The 20897-nt window shown below is 44.4% G+C and overlaps 1 long non-coding RNA gene across 1 annotated transcript; it reads right to left on the bottom strand.

Annotated features, from left to right (window-relative positions):
• Nucleotides 1-3146: 3146 nt before the first annotated feature.
• LOC135451912 (uncharacterized) lies at nt 3147-4875 on the bottom strand. The gene is made up of 3 exons (XR_010441479.1): nt 4756-4875; nt 4461-4547; nt 3147-3768 (listed from the first exon to the last, which is right to left on the bottom strand). It is a non-coding gene; the product is annotated as an uncharacterized LOC135451912 (long non-coding RNA).
• Nucleotides 4876-20897: the final 16022 nt, after the last annotated feature.

Raw genomic sequence — 20897 nt, 5'->3', positions numbered from 1 at the left:
TGTATATTCTCCTTGAAATTTTAACTCTGTCTCCAAAACCACTGAAATGAATGATTTTCCATTGCGGTCTACAGGTAGGGAAATTCTCACGTACATCAGAGGGGCAAAACCAGGTCTGATGTGGTGCTAATACTCCTCCAACAAGCTTTAAAGCCCAAGTGTGCTTATGTGGCAAAGTCCATAGACAGTGAGGAGCTTCCTCCTATGGGAAAAGTTGCTTATTTTCTTGTAAAATGGTCCATGCCCAAAGCCAAACATTTCTTCTCAGAGATGTTCCTACTCCCTCCAGATAAATCATCCTGGCAGGAATGACTCAGCAGGGGATAAATTTCATCAGGGGCCAGGATATCACTTCATCCTTCCTTTCAATGTAATCGGAGGTTTTTAATCAGGGACTCCTTCTGATTACTCCCAAGTGCCATAAACAACCAAGATTTGCTATCATGCCTTTGGATTATTACCAAAATCTTAGTGATATAATACACACCATGCAAAAAAATTATTACCACTGCAAGTAGAGAAAATGCTGGCAATTAAAAAGCACTAACTTCCATGCTGGCTGCTTTAAACAACTCCTGCTATTATCATCTCTGATAATAATTAATCCTTATTGCTTACACGATCCAGAGGTCCTCTTGTAGATTTGAAGAAGCTGCATTTGGGTTTGTTTGTCTATTTACTTATTTATTTATTTATGTATTTTAAGGAGTGTTGTCATCAAGAAATCTGTGAGACCCAAGGAGTTGATTGATCACAAGGTCCTATCAAATGTCAAAGCTGGCCCTTGCTGACCTCCCATCTATTCAGAACAGCTTTGATTTAATCTCCAAGCTGGCTGCCTCTCTTGCCTGTGAGTTCTGTCTGTAACCCATGTGTCAGTGTTTTGAGATATGACCTGTTTCACGCTTCATTCATCTCATCTGAAGGACGGAAATTAAACTGGAGGGTCAGCAAGGGGCACAGCTCAAAATACACACACATTAAACTGGAGTCTTTTGTTTGGGCCCATCAGAAGAGTTAGAGCAGCCATCAAAAATAATATTCAAGTGGAATTGATTTTCTTTTTCCCCATTGAAATTTGTAATACTAATAGATGTGGAAGGGTGGCAAGCCTTGTCACTGAATAAGGAAAAATAATCATGGTGCCTTCCTAAAATGCTTGTGACAATTTTAATCATATCAGTTTATGAGTGTGTAAACACCTCCAGGTTCAGTAGTGTGCAAAAGGCAGTATTTCCATTTTACATCCAGCATCTCAAGCCTTTTTATGCTGATCATAATATTACAGCTTGAGCAGAAACACAGTGGAAAGTTCACAGCCTGGATCACAATGCTTTAGACCTCATCTGTCTTCCTTGGGTTTTGTTATAATTTGGAAAATGCTTAGCTCCAGTTCTTGCCCTGTGGAACACAGCCAGCAGCTCAGATGGATAATTCTCAGGGCAGCCACAGCTTTACAGAGCAATTTTCACTCTGACTTTTCCTTGGCCAGGAGGGTGAGCATGAAGGATGAAGCCTCCATGGCCATGCGAGCCTCCATGCACTCCTACAGCTCTGTCATGAGCTGGAGACTCAGAGTTACAGCCCTTGCCTGAGGTGCAGGGCAAGCCAAGGCTCCTTCAGGCTGGCTGCAAGTGGACCAGGGGATCTCAGCCCCACAGGTACCAGGATGCACCCTGGGATGCTCATGGAACAAACCTCATGCACCCCAGACACTCAGAGGGACACTGAGAGAGCAGATGTTTCTCCTTGCAATCCCTTCTTTCTCACAGGTATGCCAAAAATTCCCAGCCTGCAGACACAGTTCATAGAAACACAGAATATCCTCAGTTGAAAGGGACCCACAAAGATCATCGTTCCAACTCCTGGCCCTGCACAGGACACCCCTGGAATCACACCACGTTCCTCAGAATGTTTTCCAAACATTTCTTGAGCTCTGTCAGTGCTGACCACTTCCCTGAGAGCCTGTTCAGTGCCCAGCCACCCTCTGGGTGAAGAATCTTTTCCTACTATCCAACCCAAACCTCCCCTGGCACAGCTCCATGCCATCCCCTCAGGGCCTGTCACTGTCACCACAGACAAGGGATCAGTGCCTGCCCCTAATGACAAAAGGGCAGGTAAAATGACAAAAGGTTGATAAAAGTTCATTGCACCAACCTCTTGGGCATGTAGATTTACACTAGGTGATGGCATTTAACTAAAATAGCACCATCCCCACTAAAAAATAGATCAGATAAAGGGGCTCACATGCAGCACTCCCTTGAACAGTGCTGATTGTCACCATTTGAGAACAGTGGTGATTGTCACCATTTTTGTAAAACATCTCATCAGTTTAGTAATATAAAAAACCCCAAATCCCTTTGTTTCATCTTTCTTCAACCTAGTATCTGTAAGAAATTAATTCAATTAAAAATCCTGACAATTTAAACTAAAAAGCTCAAGGAGACATTGTTTTAGAGGGTGTGCTGCTGCTTGCAAATCTGCCTGCCAATCAACAACAGGAAAAAAAATATAGCCATTTGTAAAGATGTTTCTTCATTGGAAGAAAAAAAACTGCATGATATTTATCAAAGGCACATTTGCCCTTGAGCCTGAAAAAAGAAAGCATGAAAATGCCTTCGAATTCTTTTTAGTTCTAAGGCATGTCTTTTTGTTCATGCTTAACTGCAGAAGAAAAATTAGGAACAAGTGTGTGCATATCAGTGCATGTGTTAGCATAGGCTTTAATTGGCTAGGAGTAAATTAATGGCTGCTTGCAATATTTCTGGCAATCTGTTATAAGCTATGTAAATTTTTAAAAGAGGTTTCTTGAAAAGGCTGGCTGAAATCCTGTAATTCATATTCTGCTGGGGGAATTGATTTGAGAAATAATAATGAAATGTTTTACCTCAGTGATGAATCTCAGTTTTGTAGCACTGCAATTTTTAAAATATTCTTGTAAATAATGCTATGAGTGTTTCTAAGAATAATCTACTTGAAATAAATATATCTGTCTCTGAATTAATAGCATTTTTTTCGCTGCTCTTTTTTACCTCCTTTGTATGCCAGCATTCCAGGGGTTCATTGCAAAGCCACCATTAGCTTTGATATTATTATAATAAATTAAAATGCAACATTTGTTGCCACGTGACCTGCTCCAACAGATTTTATTATCAGTTTTGCTACTGAATTCAGTGAGAATTTAATCAAATCTTTAAGAGGAAGTTCCAGTTTTATAGAGAGGAGCTGGAAATGGCCCAACACAGCACTGACACTTCAAGGTGAGCCTGCCTGGGTCATTTTGGTGAGAGCCACTAAACATTGATTGGGACAGTGGAAAAACATCCAACTTGGCTGCCCAGGGCACTCATTAAGGCTGCAAGAGGAGAATTAAAGTCTCACGTGAGGCAGATGAAGGGCACGGAGCTGAACCTGCCACAATCACTCAGGGGAAGGGAAAAGCTCCCATGGCAAGGAACCAACTCTTGAACAACCTCACTGCACTGACTGATCCAGCAGCTGCCCCTGAGCCACACAGACCCTATGGGCTCAGTGACCAGCTCCCAAGGCCAAAACAGAGATCTTTCAAAGGCTCACAGTGCAGCACCCAGGGTTTCCCTCTGGTTTCCAGGGAAATCACAGCAATTGTGCTCCAGCTGAGCACACACCATGTGCCCAAGCAAGTTTTAATTGCTGTTCACCTCAGGGATGCACAGGCAGGAAGAGACGACTCCACTTTTCTGGGGAACAACCCCAGCAGCAGGAAATTCAGGCCAAAGAGTCCCACTCCTGAAACAACAAAGAAAATTGGAAAAGTTTTATTGCTTGTCCGAGGCAGGTAGTACTGAATGTCTTTGGAGGAAAGCCCCAAGACAGGAACTGGCTAAAAAGCAAATTACTGGTATAGCTTTTATTATGGCTGTAAGTATAGCTCCTGTAATGTCCCTGACTGCCTTAGCTCCACTTTTCTCTTATCTTGTATATCTGACATTTTCCTTTTTATTGCTCAGCAGCATGTAAGAAAGTATCTTGTACTGTCAATAATGCTGTTATCCTGTAATAAAAAATTAGAAGCTACCAAAAAAGAAAAAAAAAAAAAAGAGTGAGGGAGGGAAAAAGAAGGCTATGAAAAAATATGGCTCGATGCCTAGAAAACTTCAATATGCTGTAAAGGGAAAAGACTGCTAATTAGGTCTTGCATAGCCTATTCTGGTCCCCTCTGTGCTGCAAGAAATTTAACCCAGCTCACTTGGCTGATGGCTGGAGAAGTGGGAATAGAGTGTGGGAGCTCTGGAATCAGATTATTGAGATGATCTATGAAGTAATGAGTCAGTGAAATGCAGCTGGATGCAGGGATTTCACCGCTGGGCTCAAAACACAGGGAAAAGGTTCTTAAATTAAACAGAAGGCTGGTCCACCCCACAGCTCATCATTACACTTGGCTGTACTGAAGCCTCCCACCAGACTGGCCCCACACTTGCCTGTGCGCTGAGTGATGCAAAGCAGGGGAAAAAGGCTTTGGAAAAGCTGAGTGCTACTCCAGATGCTCTCAGAGATCAGCCACACTGCTTTGGAAAAGAGAAGAAAATGTTGCAGGGAATATCCACGACAGGTCTGCAGACCACAAGAAGACCTTGTGAATGCCCTCCTTGAGCTCCTAGCTTTTAACATCTCCACCCAAGCTCCATATTTCTCTGGGACAACTAGGATGCAAACCCGTGTAGAGTGGAGAAGGTGATCTGGAGTTTGGGAAGGACAAATGGGATGGAAATGCACCTCTCAGGGCAGTCACCCTCAGAGGTCTCAGCTCTCCTCCTTGCACCTCCCGTGTCCCAGGTGGGCTTTCCAGGAGCCCCCAGCTGGATCTGGTCCCTGCTCATCCCAGGGAAACCAGGCAGGAAGGGGTTCTCATGCAGGACCTCCAGCACAGCTGCTCACATCATTCCCACTGTTTGTCACGGCCCTGCTGGTTTGGGAACAGCTGCTCCCAAGTCATTTCAGGTTTGATAGCGTGGGGTTTTCCTCCCTGCACTTACTAACGACCTGCCTGCAGCTTTTGCTGCTGTTGTTATAATGACCAGGGTAAATCTGTCATCTTGCAAAGATTGTGATGACTTCAGCTTGGTAAATGGTGTCCTGATAATGATTTCATTTGAGAAAGATGATATTTTGAAATGTAACTACAAGAACTTAGCTGGAGATCAGCAGCTCAGTTATAGACATTTATAGGCAGGAAAATTTAGTTTGAAAAATATGAGAACTTTCAGTATTTATATTATATATATATATATATAATATATATTCAATCTATCTTTGCCTCATCAGAGGCAGGTGCAATAACATGCACACCTTCCCTGCTACCACAGAGCAATAGAGATGAGCTCATAAACAAGCACACCAGCTACCTGCTAGCCCAACCTGGCAGCTTGGAAAGATAAATGTATACACAAAAAACACATGGCTTAATTTGCATACTAATTAATCTGTAACACCTTATTTGCATATATATTAATCTGAAGGTGCTATATAAAATTCTTACTTTTAGGGAGTGCTAGTGTGTACTTGACAGCCATGGTAATCTTTATTTTAGCTTAAGAAAGGAATAAAGAATGATTCTGGCATTCTTTATTAAATGCAATATTAAAATGCAAGTTCAAAATGACAAATGGAAAACATCAGCAGCCTTGGGTCATTGGGGTAAACTCCATGGTGGCTAAGGAATTTATTCAGCCTTTGCAGTTCAATGAGGTGACTCCAAGAGTCAGAGGGGTTCATCACAGCCCTGTCTCCCCCTGGGCAGGTCCCTTGTGCCATCAGCCACAGAAATATGGTAATTCATCCTGAATTTAATGCTGCCTCCCCTCCCAGAAACTGCAGCAGGCATCACAGCAGACAAGTGCTCGGGGAGATGTCTCAGCTCAGCCAAGGCAGGGAGTGGAGATGGGAAAAGCTGAGGTGGTTCTGCTCAGCTCAAAAGCCTGCGTGGGGCTGAGGTGGGCACTGGAGCATTGTCCCAGCCTGTTTGTGTCTATGCACCAAAACCACACAAACCAGGTATTCTGCTTCATCCAAAATGCAGCATTTTGTGCAATGATAGCCAGTCTGAAGGCAGGTTCTTCAGGAAAACTTTGGGGACACAAGGCTTCCAGGGCACTTTGGGCCACCTACAAAGCTGAATAGAAACTCCTGCCTGGGCACACGGTATCATTGCCAGGAAGGGAATTTTCAACTAGATGAGTTAAAAAATGCCTAAACCCATTAAAAAATGGTTTAGTTGCATTGGTCCACTAACTCTTTGTAGACAACTTGTGCTCAAATTACTGTGGGGTGCAGGTGGGCTTCTGCAGCTTGCCCCAAGCAGCACACGTGGATGAGGATCTCCTGGCTGGAGCAGTCATTGCCCTGCCTTCTGAGAGCCATTCCTGTCACAGGAGAGAGCACTGAACAGGAGCAAGATGATTTTAAGACAACTATTATTTACTGTGCAAGCTGCCATTGTAAACTGTGATTAAAGGTGCTCTTTTTGCTAAGACACAGCTCTTTTTTACTGCAAGCTCTGCCTTTAAATTCTGCTGATATTTTGAAAAGGACAGGCACAGAGGGAGTGCAGTGGGGGCTGGGAAGCATCTCCAGGCAGACCAGGCTGAAATGGCTGCAAGCACAGTGTGCTTTTCTCCCTGAGGTGAAGGAGATGACTGTGCTGACCAAGGGGATTGATATGGCTGTTGATTTTGGGAAGCAATGTTTGCTTTTCATAGAAGGGAAAGCCCATGTGCTGACTTATACCTTCCCAGGGAGTGTTATAGATCCATTTAATCCAAAAAATATTTAACAAATCTATACTGAAATCAGTTCCTGGGTAGGCTCATATGTTACAGTGTCATGGCAATAAAATCAACACTGTGTGATTCCTGTTCTCTGTGGTGGGGTGACTGAAGGCACTCAGTTTATGAGCTGGGTTAGGGTTAGGCAGCTGGACATCACTTCTGGGCACCTTGGCTTGCACCATGCAGCAAGAGGAGGGAGAAAGGACATGAAGATCAGCCTGCTAAAGTGAGATCTTGCCCAGGGGGAAACCTTGCAAATCCTGCAGCTTGCAGAGCCAAGGCAGCAGCTCAGGTGGAGGCAGCTGCCTTCCCCTCTGCGTGGCCACAGCTGTGCTGGAGGTTCAGCCGGGGCCAGGGGAATCCTCCACGCTCAGGGCTGCTCCCTCTGCTCTCTGCAGCTGGTCCCTCTGGCTGCCATCTGGAAATACCTTTCCTCCTGCTCTGGTGCCAAGGAACAGCTTGCTCACACCTTGCTGCTCCTGTACTGCCCTCCACAGCCCTCCTTCCTGCCAAATTCCTCCCTGCAGTCCCCAGTGAACAGCTCAACTCCCTCGGGACTGATTTGTTTTCACTGCCTGCCCACCAGCTTTCCAAAGAGTGCTTCAGCCTTAGGAAAACATCCTCACATCCTTCCCCTCAGCAATCTGTATGCTGTTTGCCTGGTAAAAGCCTTCAAGGGATACGGATTCTGGACCGTCACAATTTTAAAGAGGGCCTAGAGAGATCATAGTGCTAATTTTAAACAGATGGCCTTGACACTAAGAGATACCTTGATTAAATTAAATCTGTGCTCAGCAAAGCTCTGGCATAGCTACAGTGCCCCTATTTATAGAAGATGCCATTGTGCTGATATCTGTAACATGGACTCTGCTTGGGTTCAGTTTCTTCTCGCCTGAAGGGAATAAACAACACTGGGAAAACTGGCAAAATCTTCTTCTTTTGAGTGAGTCAAGCAGCAGGTAAGGCTTTCTCTGCAAGGAAGGAACTACACCCACGTAGCAAATGCCATGGGAACAGAGGAGCTCCCAGCACCCATTCCCAGCTGCTCCACGGGGAGGTCCCCAGGGAGGCCTGGCCACAACAGCTCCCGCACTCGGAAAGCGCCGGAGAACCCGGGAGAGCCGAGAGCAAACACGCAAAATATGCATTTAAACGTTAAAAATTAATGCTGGCATTTATTTAGAAATGAGAGCTGGCAGCTCTCCAATGGTTCACCAAGTACATTAACTTAGTCAAACGCCCATTACTTCCTCCCCTTCCCACTAACAGGAGTGTTTTGAAGAGGCGAGCTCTGCAAGTTCCACAGCACAGCACATACCCCTTCCTTTTTTTTTTTTTTTTTAATTTAAGCTGCTAAAAGCAAAGTCTATTTATAGACAGTGGATCAGAGACAGGCTTGGAGAAAATCTAGATGAGCGTGCTCTAAAATTTAGAAGCGAGGAAGGGTTGCCTCAGAGCCAAGATTCAAAGCACAGCAATGTGGGCTCAGAGCTCTCTGTGCATCCCAGCACCCAACAATCCCCTCCTGCTCCCCCAGCCCTCCTGCAAGGCTGGGATGCCTTGGCACACTTCTGCACCCTGATCTTCACTAGCAGCTATGAGAATCACATTAACTTTAATAATAATCCAGGCAAGCTCATCCCCAGCTTTGTCCCTGCGTGTTTTCCTGACATGACACTGACCCCAGAATTTCCAGCCAGAGCTGTCCCTCCCTACACCAGCCACAGCTCCCAAACCATTTTTTTGTCAACAAACACCAAGCCCAAGGCTTTTGCAGCACCATCTGTGATATTTGGGGTGCAGCAGTTCCTTGAATACAAGCGTGCAGTAACGAGCACATTCTGCAGCTGTCTGTTGGACACGGGAGATGTAACTACAGAGCTGCTTGGGGAATTTCCAGTGCATCCACTGTTATGGTATCACAGCATTCAGACATATGAGCTGACAAATTTTGTGGCTGTAAACAGCAGAGGCTTGCTGAGAATCTGGACACTGGTGTACAAAATGGGAATTCTTTCCTAACGTGAAGACAAGTGAAATCCGTATGGTCTTTCCAGGAAGTCTCTCAGCCCGCTGGAAAGCCTGCAATTGCTATATGGGAATAGTGTAATTTCAATATTGCCAGGTCCCATAAGGACTTAGCAGTGAACAGTGCATTAAATACTAGTTTCAGAAGCCAGATTTGTAAGCCTATAGAAATAGGTTTTAGGCTATGTTGCTGGAATGAAATGAGAAAGGAATATCTTTATATAAATCTTTTATGATTACGGGTATGTCATCTATAGACCTGTGATTTTCAGACCTGCCCTAAGTAAAGAAGACAATTATTCTCCAGAAAGAGAATCCAGGGAGACAAAAATCACCACCAATGATGCATTTCCCAGCAGATAATAGGTCAGATTCTGTGCTCTTCTACAGCTAAGGAAAGGTGAAATAACTGGAGCCCTTGTCTTCATTCACACAAAGTTACCTCAGGGTCAAGCCCAAGCAACAGAGATTAGACTTTGATCCAATTTAAATTTTTAATTATTTTCCCCCTCAGCGTATGTTTTCTTCTGAAAAAGAGGATGTGTTTTTATTTTTGAGGAAAGTGTGCTGAAGTGAGTCAGGAGCTGAGTCCTGCTGTGCTGGGGATGAAGCTGTGGGGAACCAGGAGGGATGAAGATCTACATGGACCCAGCTCACCCCTGCTGCAAGGGCTGTGAATGCAAAATCCATCCATAATGTGCCCTTTCCCCATTGTTACTGCTCCCATAGGTTATATTACTAAAGAATTTATACCAAGTGGGGAAATCCCAGCACCTTCCACACCATACTGACGACCAGGAGGAAATCTGGGGCTCTCCATTGAGCAGCCACTCCTTCCCCCTGCACCAAGCTCAGCAGCAGCCTCAGGGCTGGTTTGAGATGAGATTCCTGCTTTGCTGACCCTGTGCATTCCTCCTACTCAAAGAACCTTTGGAGAGAACGGGGTGGATTTTACCCAGATGGCAGAAAAATAACATTGCAGATTACTGCCATTGAAAGCCTTGTTAGGCTCTTGCTGTGCAATCTCTGCCACATATTTTAGCAAAATACTCACCCTACACTCCAAAATCTCATTAAAAATCAAATTTAAAATGGAAACATTCACCTCTTCTATCTTATAAGCTTATTGCATGTGTTACATGTGGGTGGTGAGCATGTTAGGTACAATTTAGAACATAATTTCCAGAGAATTGAAATGTCACCAAGAATAGGATTGTAAATAATGAAAGTTTGAAAGGAATCTGAGATCTTCGTAACAGATAATCACATTTTAATTCTGACTTATGGCTCATCCAATTGCCTACAGTTAGAGAAAAACAATTCCTTTTTCTTATTATATGGAAATCAGATGAATCAGATGAAAAGCCATCAACATCACAGCTTGGAAAACATATACCAATGTTCAGTGATGTGAGCAAAGCCCATGAAACTGCTTCAGTTTGTGACCCTTTTTATTGGTTTTCCTCAAATATTTATAAGAGGTCTGTGCTCATAAAAACGTTAGCTGAAAAGTTTTCTAGAGATACAACAGATCACAGAATTGTTGAGGTTGGAAAAGCAAGTTCATGGGAGGACTCCTGCTGAGCTGGGCTGCTAGGAAAAGCTGGAAATCTCTCTTCCTCTCTGTAGGCTTTTCAGAGAGTCAGCCAAGGACCAAAATTAGTATTAGATCACATGGTTTCCCAGTCACAGGGTTGGAAGGATGACTATTGAATGGTAAATAGGCAGAGTGAATAGTTTAGCCATAGCCCCAACAGGCAGGAATATGCTGGCATAATGCTTCAGATCTGATTTGAATATAAAAAACAAAATGCAGAGACATCAAACACTCTCTTAGTACAATTAGTAAAAGTAAAATTGGACAAAATGCATCAAATAAATTATTGCAAATGCTTTGCCTAATGACTGTTACCACAAAGACAGGCTGCAGTGTCCAAGAACAACAAGGGCAGAGGATTTCAGTGCCTAGACATGTTCTGATTTTGGTCTAAGCCTTTTTCTTTCTTGTTGCTCCCCAAAACCTTGAAGCTTTGTACTAGAAATTGCCTTTAACTGGGGCTTTTTGCAGCTGGGAGACCCACTCAATGAGAATTTCTGACGTGAACTACCAACAAGCTAAAAAGGTAAGAGAAGCCATAAAGATTTTATGTGAAGTCCATCCCCACTGCAAAGCAGAGCTGTATCCCAGAGTGCCATCAGCCCATGGGCAGGGAAGGAGAGAAGACCTCAAGATTCATTTTCCCTCCTTCATAATTTCTTGCCTTTTGCCAGAGCCCAGTGAATGTCCCAGTTCCCCTTGCCCAGGGCTGCTGGGTTATGCACACAGGGATGCTCCTGTACGTACACACACCACTCAAAGGAGGGAAAAGCAGCTGCAGAGCAACTTCCAAATAATCATTTCACTCATTGTGCGAGTATGTATCCATGTATCTTCCTCTTGCTCCTCTGCCATCCTGCTTTTTGCTAAACAAAATCAAGATCAGTCCTTTCTCCTCCTCTTCCTGAATGAGTCTGTACCAAACTATGGCAAACACCTTCAGTTACTGACCCAGGAGATTCCACAAACACGGATGGGGCTCCACTATCCCAGAGCAAGCCCTCCCTGCTCCCAGAGGAGCATCCCAGTTTCCACTGCCTTGCACCAGGTCCCTTGCTCACCCCAGAGCTGTGCAAACCCTGCTGGGTGAGTGCGAGTGTCCTCAGGCAGCCAGGGGACATCCAAGACACACCACAGCCCTGCAAACAACCCTTTTTCCTGTTGAGTGTCTAACCCAAAAGTTAGGGAATAAAAAATTAAAAAAAGTCACTTTGCATTGATGCAAAGCAGCATTTTTCCATGTTTTCTTGGCAAGAGAGAATTATGGTAACAAGCCAAAAAAAAAAAAAAAGAGGTATCTGTTTAAGATCTGACTAAACAGCCCATTTGCATTTGTTAACCCTTGGCCTGATTGAAGCTGGGCTGCTCTGTACATGAGAATACCACATCAAATACCTAAAAAAGGAGTCAGTTTCTTTCCCCCTTCCCTTGTTCTCCACCAGACAAACTCCCAAACAGTTCCTAAGCACCCTTTGCATCTTCGTGACTCCCTTCCCACCCACGTTTTCCTTTTTCCAAGCCTTCCTTTCTGCTGAGATCCCCCTCCCTGGGGGGAGATGCTTTGCCATAAAGACACGATTGTTTGAGATCCCAGTGTTGGCCTAGTTCAGCATTTGATGTCATTCCTTTAATTACCAACACTGAATTGCCTTTGTATTAAAAGGGACAAAAACAAGGAAATGAATGAAAAATCACATCTATGATGTGATACCAGACCCTGTCAGAAACCATCAGACATTCCATCTTCACTCATATCCCCCAGAAAAAAATAACCTTTCCACAAATTTACACCTCTGATGTCAACTACAGGCTGCCCCAGGTAAACACAAGGAGACAGAGCAAAAAATGGGTTTGGGGCTTTCCTGGGATGCTTTGTGACAGCAAATGAGACCATTTTACTGCTAAAAAAAAAGAGTTTTGTATGGATATGGAACGTTTCCAAACAAGAGACAAGGTGAATTTCTTACATACTGCAAAACTGAATGGTAAATTTTTTTTAATAACTACATATGTTTTATTATCTTGGACTTTTTAATGCCTCACATCTCTAATTGTAGTAGTAATTATTAGCTCAGTTAATGAAAGCTTTGGAAACAAGATTGTGTGGGAGTATTTCAAGTAATGAGTTAAGTCTTTTAACTCACTAATTGCCAAGGATTAATTCATTTTTCTGTTGAAGGGCTGAAAAGCTGGAATATTATTTCCTTGAACTGTGTTTGTGCTTGGCAGTTCTGAGTTAATTACAACTCCGTGAATCCCTTTAAATCAAATTCAGAGGTTTCCAGGTGTACATACCATGAGGTCCTGGTAAATCCTTCAACATCTGCTTGGGAAAGGATTACTGAACGTGAGTGATGATGCTGTTCCTCTGAAGGTCTGCCTGTTATGTATCTGCAGCCATTAAAGGCACTACAAGTACAGTGGCAGTAAAAAGCTCAGGCTTGTGGAAGTTCTCACATAAATAATGATTATACTCATGAATGTCTGGTTTGGAAATCATCCCCCTTAACTCTTCTGGATGGAGACAAGGTCTTGGTCAAAGCCCTGCAAAAACACAAGTTAGTGCATAAATCACCAGTTCACCAGCCATGACTGGTGAGAGAAGCTGCACTTCCATGAGGAGCTGTAACAACCTCAGCTCCTCTCTGAGCTAACCTGGGCTGGGATTTGGCCCATTTCTGTCATCTCTACTCACACACATGGGTGGCTCCCTCACCTGAGCAGGGGGACTGAAAGAGAGCACCAAGAGAGGGACATGGGGAGAGTGAGGAGGTGCAAGGGACACACTGAACCTGAGGAGCTCTGTGTCACTGAACACTTTGTGCCACACAGTCAGGGCTGGGGACAGCTCTCTCCCCTCCCTCTCCCTCTCCCTCTCCTCCTCTCCCTCATCACTCCCAGCTTCCCCACCAGGACCATATGGAGTCTCTTCCCTCTCAAACACAGAAGGGCTGAGAGCAGCAAAGAAACCAAAAGGGCATATTTTTCCCCCAGTGGCAATGAATAATTTCTTCACAGCACTGAGAGCATCTCCTGGAGGGTGCTGATCCTCCTGCTGCCCATCACCACAGCTCCTGATCCATCCTTGCTGGTGATTTCCTCTCCCTTAGGGATGCTCCCAAGCACTGGCACAGCCCCAGGCTGCTTCCTGGCCCAGTTACCTTTGCTTTCCTGATTCAGGGCTTTGGCACTGCTAACCCGGGGGACAGCAGGGGTTGCCAGCCCAGCACAGCACTCTGCAGATGCCATGGTGGAGGAGGAGCCACATCACCACAGGGAGAGGAGCAGCCGTGTCAGTAAAGGCACTGACATCTGTTCTGGGCCTCCAACAGCACATTTTACAATCCCTGCAATGCACTGAATCCCACTCCTGGGTCCTGATCCTTGCTTCTGGCACAATTTCTGTATTTTCTCCACTGAGACTCAAACATAAAAGACAAAATTTGGTCTAATTTCCTTTTTTAATTTTCTTTATGTCAGTTTCTCACAATCCAGGTGGGCAAACCAGGATGCTGATCCAGCTGGAGAGAGGTGTCTGCTGGCAGCCCTGGTGCAGATGCCTGCACAGACAATATTCAAAGCACAATCCCATTCTAGGTATATCCTGTGGCTCACTCACTCCAGGCTGGAGATGTTGCCTGGGTTTCCACTCCACGCTGTGCAGGAGAGAAGCCAACCAGCCCTGGGACGCTGATGGCACCCTGGGTCTTACCAAATGGCAGGAAGGGTGGCAGCTCCCTTGAAAATGCCCAAATCACTGAGCATATCTGACCTTCCCCCTTGGGCTGAGCCTGGCAAGGAGATGAAAGACTTTCCAGGCTGGAAATTGTTGGAGCAACCTGTTCAGAGACAAACCTGCTCAGCTAGAGTCTGGACTGGGGCCAAAAAGAGCTCCTCGACTTTCAGCTCTCTCTCTCAACTAGAACACTGTATTCCCATATTTGTTGTGGTCTATTACTCCTTATTGTTAATTCAAGGTTTATTAAAAATTAACATCTGTTAACCAGAGACACTAATCTCATCCAGACTTTTAAAATTCTTGAGTGCCAATTACCCTGGACTGCTAAACCAAAAAAGTGTAACTCTACTAAATCTTGCTGGGCATTTTCTTTAGTGGCTATTAATCTGAAAATTATTTCCTTTTCCTCATCTAGTGTGAACACAGCTCTCTGCTGCTGTTTAAAAACAGCACTGAAAATTTTAATCAAACTTGTTTGGTTTTTCTCTGCATCATTACACTAAATTAAATCAATAACTTTCAGGTGGGAGGGAGAAATCCATGGTTTTCTTGTTAGCTCTTTGTGCAATTATCTTTCTTCATTAGACACATCTGAGACCCGTGCCAGACTATATATTAATATATAGTCCAACCTTTAAACTGCTTTCTTTATTATTCATGTTTTTTTGAGTGCTGTTGCTTACTGTCACATCACAGGTCTGGCAGGTTATAAGTGGGATCATTAAAAATAGCTCATTTTAGTAATAACACAGCACTATTCATATTTTATTTGGTATTTAACAGTCCACAGGAGACTCTCATGCTTTCTCATTTGCCAGATTGTCTCTTCTAAATGTCATTGTCAACCACTCACATCCAGTTCACCCTCCTGAGCAAAATGGCTTTCATAAAGCCTACCACAACCAAAGCAGCTAAACAGATGGCAGACTGCATCCCTGCAATTTCCTCAGGCCTGAGTTCCATCCCTTTAAAATAATAGCTCCCCTTGAAGTAAGGATGTTCCTTTGTATTAAAACATGAAATATAATAATTACAGAGGCTATGGAGCAATTCACTCAGTCTCTGAATGAGCCAGATAAATAAATGCAGGAGCAGGTGAGGAGCCTGCAGAGTCCTACACCCACTGCCCCAAGGTGGTCTGGGCTGTATGCTGAGAACTAAACTCAAATGTGAGTTCCTGTGTTTAGGCTCACTGGAGCAATGCTTTTCTGGGGCTAATCAACTCCCTGTGTCAATTCCTTATGGCACAGAGGTGAAAAGAGTGGATATTTCAGCATGAGAAATGGAAGCAGCTGGTGCCAAGGAAGGGATGTGGCTCTGGGACAGCACTGCTGCCCTGGCTGAGGCTGGTGTAACTCACAGCAGGACTGCTGCTCTTGCCAAGGGGCAGCCAAGGGACTGAAAGCATTCTGTGCACCAGCCCCTGCCCACTGCCTCTCCAGGAGCAGCTTTCTATTGAGCTCTAACCCAGCTAACCTGCTGCCCCTGTTCTTGGAGCAGCCCCAGCCCTGAAATGCTGCCTGTGAGCATTCTGCAAACCAGCTCACCTGAAGCCTGCATTACAAAGGGTAGTAAAAAATGTTGGTCTGTGCTCCTAGTTTGGGATGTCTGGTTCTGTTTTCCTCTCCCTGCCCATCTGATTTATTTAGATTATAAACTCCAACCCTCACTACACTTTATACAGTTCCTAGTGTAAGGAGATGCTAATCTCTGTGTGGGTAACTGAGAGTAAATCAACATCACAAGAATATATCAGTTCAACTGTTTCATTCAAGGAGATTAAGAGAAGAAGATTATACTATTATTAAACTTTTTAAAGTTCAATAAATGCTGCCTACATGCCTGTTCCTTTTTTAGGGGATATTATTTTGTTGCAGGTTTATGCAGTGTTCTTGCAATGAGCCTCAAAGCTCTTCCAAAGGATCTCCCTTCCCTGACACAGCCACCTCTGGGGCTGGCCCATAACAGCTGTTCAACATCACACTGGGCACCAGTAATAATGGTACTCACAGCTCTGACATAGCATTTTATACTTTCAAAGCACTTAAATTAATTAGTTACAGAGCTAAAGTATGGGTTGGGGCAGGATGTGAAAAAGAGAAGTATATCCAGACTACAGGGGGAATTTAGGGAAATGTAATGTAATTACCCAGTTTGGAACCTGGCCAGAGCAAGGCTGCTCCAAATGCCATGGGACCTCTCTGAGCACTCGTGGTCAGGATCTCAGCTCCATGTCTGCTCCACAACATGAGGGCAGCCCTGGCAAAATGTGCTCAGTCATCAGCTACAGGAGAGGGATTGATATATGAAATCCTGTTGCTCCCAAGACACCTCACAGCTACAGGAACCCATATCAGCTCAGACCTCAGAAACTTCCAGATATTTTCAATCAAACAGCTCCAACTTTTGATAATATTTACAAATGATCCACCTCACAAGTCCATTAGCTGGTCTTAATTGGGTTAAAATCCCCAAGTAGCCACACCCAGTGACTTTTGGCTCTGTCAGATGGCACCAAACCAGAGATGCATCTTCTGCGGATGTTTTCATTTTTTGCCGTTTTTGTAGAAGGCTTCACTGTCTGGATCTAAAGTACTCCCAATAGCATGGGCACATTTCACATTTCCTTGTAATGAGGCTTTAAAGACAGCCTTTATGTTATGCAAATGAAATTAGGGCAGGGTGCTGGTACACTGACTGTATCAGACCCCAAAGTACTTCAGCAGGAGCTGTGCCATGGACAGAGCTCACCCTGGAGTGAGCAGGCTGAGAGAAAAGGCTGAGTGTGCACAGCCTGCCTTGGGAGAGCCTGGGGCACCACCAGCCATCTCTAGTCCTGCTTCTCCCCTTTCCTGGCTGCATATGGCAGCAAATAATCACAACATTAAAATGTTACAGCTCATTCCCATGACATTCCACATTTCCTAGAGAAATGAGCCCATTTCTGTGCTCGTCAGAGGTCAGGGGAAGCCAGGGGAAGTCCAGAGGAGGTCTGACTTCCCAAAGCAGCAGACAGCAATAGTGCACCTGGCTTTGTTTCAGTGCTGTTTTGTTGTGTCTCTGGTAACTCTGAAGCTCAGGCACCAAGCAGGTTGTCACCCCCTGAGCTGTCACCCTTCCATTACCCTCAGCAGTACTGGGAATACCCTCAGCATCACTGGGATGACCCTCAGCAGCACTGGGAATACCCTGCATCCCTCTCCAGCACACATCCCACTCCACTCTTCCACACCATTTTATTTCACATCAACCCATTTCACTCTGCTAGATAAGTTATCTTTAAGGGAAAGGAAGGGAATTAGGTTTCATCAACGAGCTTTTCAACAAGTTGTCAGCACCTCAGTGATTTAGGGTGGGCAGGGCACCCCATATTCCCTGCTGCCCTCGTGGCACTGCAAGCTGCCAGTCAGCGTGGAAGCAGAGCCCACTATAGCATCTGGAAAGGTCAGGGTTGAAATGTTTTCACAGAAGGATAATCAAACCATAAGATAAATGCCTCATCAGGAGGAAATGTCAGCTCCTGAACGAGGACAGTTATTATATAAGACATTTCTTTACCTAAAGGAAGCAGGTTAATATACCTCCAAATTACTATTTATCACACCACATAATGTTCAATTTCCAGTGTAATTTCCACCATGCTTTCCATTGCATGTGTGGAAATCAATTCAGAGATGAGTGAATCCTTTCTCCTGTGTGTTTACAGCAGCAAGTAAGCTAATTAAGAAAAGCCACAACAAAGAGAAAGACCTCATAACAAAGAAAAATAATAACGTGAGAGATGGGCTTTTTAAAAAAATGCCAGCCCTTTGCAAGTCCTTGTGTGTTCAAATTTAGCATATCACTTCAACACATCATCTTTGGCAGCTTTAATGGGGAAGACTCGAGAGGGAGTGTGCTTGGGTTCCAGCAGGGAAGGCAGAGGGGCACAGCGGAGAGGAGCTCAGAGCAAAGAGCTCGCAAGGAGCACAAAAGGCATTTAAAAAAATGCCTCGAAGGGCTCATCAGCAGCCGTGAGGTATAAAAGCATGAGAGAGCTCACACGGGAGCCCTGGGAGGAGAGTCAGAGGCGGCTCCTTGTGAAGGAGGGCGACAACTGCGTGAGAATTGGAGGGCTGGGAAAAAACACAAAAGCGCTGCGAGGAGAGAAGGCAGCGCTGCTCAGAAGAGCTGAAAAGTTAAAGCCAAGTGCCTTTAAGAGTGCCACACATTAGGAGAGTGATGGAGTGACAGTGGATTTGAGAGTCTCAGAATGAGGAGTAATTTCCTTTCAGGAAATACGCGACCTTTAAAAAAATTCCATTGATGAACACTTTCCAGCAGGCTCTTAAAAAAAAAAAAAAAAAAAGGCAACTCTTTTCAAGCTTTTAAATGACTTGCAAAGCAGACTAGATTATTTTTACTGCAATGTCCTTCCTTTCCTGGGCTGAAAGTCCTCATGCCAGGGCTGCTGCACGCCATTACAGGAGCCTGCTGAGGCCAATGCCCCTGAAAGGTGCCTGGGTACCTGCACAGCCTCTGTGATACCTGGGAATAAACCCCACTAGCCTGAGCACCGCTTCAGAAATTAAAGAAAAAATAAATGATTCTCAGATGAGCTGCTTAGAACCCCACAGGATTAACACTGTACTATTGCCAAGCTCTGGTCTGATTTCACTCTCATTTTTACAGCCCAGCAAGTTTACATTTCCAAAAGGTATTCTGTGAGCAGCTCCCAGGCATCTCACACCCGATCAGGAGATCCAAACCAGAAATGTTTCCTCCTCAGCAACTCTCAAGTCATTCAAAAGATATATATTTTTTTTTTTTTTGCCTTGCTGACAAGATCTACTTTGGGCCTATGTTGTTTCTCACCCAGCACCTTGCTCTAATAACAGTTACATTCTACAATTTTCAAAAGCTGTCAACATCATCGATCTTGCAGGCTGAATGCACTTGTCTTCTATTATATGTGTTGAATTGCTTGTGCCACAATTAAGTCTTTATTTGGCTTAAGGCAGTTTACCTGCATGGCAGCGTGTCATTTGCTCTCTAGCAGAGTAATAATTGTGTAGGGCTAAAAATACATATGTACATTAAGAAAGAGAAAAAAAAAAAAAAGACTCCAGCAGGGTCTTGTAAGATGGACACTCTCTCTGCATGGTAAACTATCACTCTGGTGAGATAATTGGTTTGGTTTGATCAAAATTGTGTGCTCTTACAGAACAGAGTGCCTGGCAGTACTCACAGCTCAGCATTAAAAGAGAAGATTGCCTTTGTCAGATCTGTCATGAAAACTGGAAAAGGAGAGACTGGACTGCACTGAGCAAAAATGAAGGGATGTCCTCTAAATCCAAAAGACTGTGTGCCTTATTTATCCTGGTGCTGCACATTTAGTCTCTGCTGTAAGTTCTCTGTGATCTCTTTTGATGTGTTCTCTTAAAGGGAAGGAAAGCTGCTAGCAAAGACATCCCACAGAAGGCCTGAGCACTGCTAACTCATGCAGGCAATGAAAAATGAAATAATGCTGCCTGCTCTGTTAATTGGAAAATGCATATTGTTTTATTGCCACCTAGAAAAGTGACTGTACAGGTCTACAGCTGTAGGTTTGCACATGGGAAAGGTGCAGAGAACATGGCAATTAGCTGCCCTGATGGCCTCATCTCCAGCCAGAGCACCTCCAAGCACTGGGTCCTGTTTGGGCTGCAGCTCCTCTTCCATAAAAACACCTCACTTTGGTGGCAGTGCTGGGGACACAGCTGGCACTGCCCAGGGCTGCTTTTTCTGAAGCTACTAGCAGCAAGTTCCTGGTTATTCATCCCATCTCCCAGTCTATCTGCACCTGCATAATTTGTGGTGACACTCTGACACTCCTGGCATTTAATCAGATCCACGCCCCACGTGACAGACACTTGTAAAAGATGCTGTGTTTTGATTTGCAGAACAAAAACAAATTTGGTCTAGAATCCTGCCATCTGGTGACTCCAAATAATTTTTTTGCATACGGTTACAAAGCCTTGTGTCTTTTACTTTGCTTTACCACTTGTCATTTATCTGTCCTTCCACAGCCCTTTACTCTGTGTATTGCAAAACCCTTTGAACAAAAAAGGTCTTTTCAGCTGAACACAGCACTTTTGTCTTCATTTTAACAGCAAAGATATGATGACGTATAAGGGCAAGAGTCTTGGCCAAAATCACTGAGCATGTCAGAAAAAAAGGATGCAATCCAACTCCCTGAATCTTCTGCTTTCACCTTCAAACAACACCACCATCAGCTCACTAACAGGCTTGTTTTTTTAATAAGGTAAACTCCTCTGCTAAAATAAAACCAGAAAGAGAAAAAAAATCAGATGATGTCTTCATGATATTAGACAGGAGATGCATCATTATCTTGACAAATGTTGTTTTTGTGGCACTGCTCAGTGTAGCAAAATAGAAATGGGTTCAGAAAAGAGCTGGCATCAACCCTGTGCCAGGTGCCCTCTCATTCCAAACTCTGCTTTCTCTGTGAAGTCCAACAGCAGGAACCTGCCTGTTGTCCCAGCCCACACAAAACCAGGACACCTCCTGATTCCAGTCCTGGAAACAAGAGGAGAACCCAGAGCAGGGGCTGAGTCGGTATCACCGAGGGATGCAAATAATCTTTGATTAAGATTCAGATCATGTAATCCACGCACACAAGCTCCCCTGCAGAAGGCACAGGAGCTCTGCAGCTCCTCCACTGCCCTCAGGGCAAACCAGAGCTTCA

This window comes from Zonotrichia leucophrys, chromosome 9 (assembly GCF_028769735.1).
Source record: "Zonotrichia leucophrys gambelii isolate GWCS_2022_RI chromosome 9, RI_Zleu_2.0, whole genome shotgun sequence".
NCBI classification, from domain to species: Eukaryota; Metazoa; Chordata; class Aves; order Passeriformes; family Passerellidae; genus Zonotrichia; species Zonotrichia leucophrys.
The sequence above is the reverse complement of the archived record's forward strand: the minus strand, read 5'-3'. Positions and strand labels throughout refer to the sequence as shown.